The sequence below is a fragment of the Bos javanicus genome, chromosome 20 (genome assembly GCF_032452875.1).
Source record: "Bos javanicus breed banteng chromosome 20, ARS-OSU_banteng_1.0, whole genome shotgun sequence".
In the NCBI taxonomy this organism is placed as follows: domain Eukaryota; kingdom Metazoa; phylum Chordata; class Mammalia; order Artiodactyla; family Bovidae; genus Bos; species Bos javanicus.
In genome coordinates this window covers 66,718,858-66,721,572 of record NC_083887.1, presented here as the reverse complement: position 1 = coordinate 66,721,572, position 2,715 = coordinate 66,718,858, and the positions used below count along the sequence as shown (strand labels likewise).

The 2,715-nt window shown below is 47.1% G+C and overlaps 1 pseudogene; it reads right to left on the bottom strand.

Annotated features, from left to right (window-relative positions):
- Positions 1 to 420: 420 nt before the first annotated feature.
- LOC133233372 (glutaredoxin-related protein 5, mitochondrial-like) lies at positions 421 to 2,456 on the bottom strand (annotated as a pseudogene).
- Positions 2,457 to 2,715: the final 259 nt, after the last annotated feature.

The window sequence follows — 2,715 nt, the reverse complement described above, 5'->3', positions numbered from 1 at the left end:
TTCTGCCAAGAGTGTAAAACAATGAGCCCACCGTGGAAAGCGCTTGACAGGCCTTCTAAAACTTAACATAAAACTACCATATCACCCAGCAAATCCATTCCTAGGCGAATACGTAAAACAACTGAAAACACACGTTCACACAAAACTTGGATACATAAAGTCAAAGTAATACTACTTACAACAAACAAACCACGGCAAGGAGTGCAGACAACCCACATGCCCATCATTGGGTTGCGCGGATCAACACAAAACATTCCAGAATATGTAGAACATTCCGTAAGATGGAATATTATTCAACCATAAAAAGAAGTGAAGGCTTGAAGCTCACAAATGTGCTAAATGGAAGGTCCCGGACACAAAAGGGGATACATTGTATGACTGCATGTGCATTAATATGAAATGCCCAGAACAGGTGGAGCTATAGCCTCAGTGAGGGGCTGCCAGGGGCCGGTGGAGGGGTGACTGCTGCAGCACAGGGTCTCCTTTTGGAGCGGTGAAAGCGTTCTGGGGTTGAATGGGGTTATGTTTGCACACCATCTACTGAAAACCACTAGAATGTGCTGAATTTCACCACAGGCGCGCTGTGTGCTCAGTCGCTCAGTCGTATCTGACTCTTTGCGGCCCCATGGACTGCAGCCCGCCAGGCTCCTCTGTCCATGGGATTCTCCAGGCAAGAATACTGGAGTTGGCTGCCATTTCCTCCTCCAGGGGACCTTCCTGACCCAGGGATCAAACCCACATCTCTTGCAATTCCTTCATTGACAAATTGTTTACCACATCTGGGAAGTCCATGTGACTTATATGCTATTTTTTTTAAAAATTGGCCAAAGTGTTTTTCCCGGACAAACCTGTAAGATGCAGGTTTGCATCCTATTTAAGATGCAGAGGTTAAAGTGGGGCCATGATCTTTTGATCTCAGTTCTTGGGCTGATATCAAGAAGAGACGTCAGCCTGGTTATAGCATCCCCAGGCCACCGCTCCCAGATGCCACGCCCTCCTAGACCTTGCAAATTATTTTTTTCCCCAAGTGGTTGGCCATTTATCTTTTTAAAAAACCAGAAAACCCGGTTATCTTATTTTCTTCTTTGTCCATCATTTTCCTTAACAGAACAAGCTACAAAAATATCTGGGGAAGGAGGTTGTATTATCTTTGTAGACTAACATATTTGAGGAGGACCTATGAATAATAACAAGGATTCAGAAGCTCCGAGGTTTACTCCTGAATCAGGCAGAGGGCACAGGACAACAGAAGAAGGAATTTTGTTGACAACAATCGTAACACGACCTTGACTACAACAGTGCAGTGGTTACGATTTTGTTCATGATGGGATATTCCTTGCCAAACACCAGACAGGCTAAAATCACCCGTCTGCTTACAAACTGGAGGAACCAGTGCAAACGGTCAGCTGAAGAGCAGAATGGGTAAGGCTTCTCTGGAGGTGAGACTCTGACATCAGCGGCTCCTCGCCCAGGCCACCCTCCCTCACTTTGAGTCTGGTCTTTCATCTAAGAGGGCGGAGCGGATGCCCAGCTTTTTCAGTTCTTCCACCAGGTCCCCGATCTGGTGCATCTGCAAGAGAATGTCAGAGCCCCCCACGAACTCACCGTGGAGGTACACCTGCAGGATGGTGGGCCAGTTGGAGTAGTCTTTAATGCCTCGCCGGAGCTGGGGCTCATCCAGCACGTTGTAGGCTGAGTAGTTGCAGGATCTGCAGCAATGCATTGCTGAAGCCGCACTGGGGCTACTCCAGCATCCCCTTGAGGAAGACCACCACCTTGGCCTTCTTCACCAATGCGTCCAGGTGCTCCAACCAGCTGCATGCTAGGGCTCTGCAGGCTGCCGCCCAATCCCTGGCCGGAGCCCTGGACCACCGGCGACCTGGGCCCAGCCCACAGCTGCAACTTTTCCATGGAAACAAACAAAATGATCTCCAGTGAAAGAAACGTTTGGCCAGGTAGGGTGTCATTTGTATCATCTAATTGCACAAAGCTCAGTGATTAAGCCACTGATTGCTCCCATTAGGCAAGCATGATGATGCCTGGTAACTGCTGGGAAGATTAATCATTGCCCGATTCTGGTGATACTCATGATGAATACCTATGAAATCAGAGAAGAGATGAACTCAGATTTATATGAGGATTTGGCATGGAAACCAAGCAGTGGCTCTATTTACTCTCTGCCCATCTTAGCAAAGGTTCAATAAGTGGAGTTTCATCTTCCATTATATCGCTCCGAGACAAGAAATATTAATATAAGACAAGTACCATCACAGACTGATAGCCATCGAGAATCTGGGAGGAATTCTCTGCTAATAACAATCTCTGAGGCAGACTTTGCGGCATTACACGAACTGAATTTACAGCCTCTGCTCTCAAAAGATTAGAGAGAGATTATTCCTAATATAGTCAGTAGCTATCCCCTCTAGAATCAGAGAACTCCACACTCGATACTTCAAAAGAGATTCTGAGAATGGGTCTATGACTGCGTTTGTTTTTGTTTTTGTTTTTTTTTAAGTAGAATCAAAGTCTTGGCTTGTTTTTGGTTGGGCTGCTGGCATTATTACCGAATTACTTGGAAGCGTGTGCCGGGGGTGGGTCTGGCTGGTGGCAACAAGGTGGGTGAGTTGAACTGGCCCTGGTCATGGAAGTGGGGCAGGAAGGAGGCAGAAACACAGGTGAGAATCTCAAGGTAGTGGGGAGGCTTCATCTGGAATG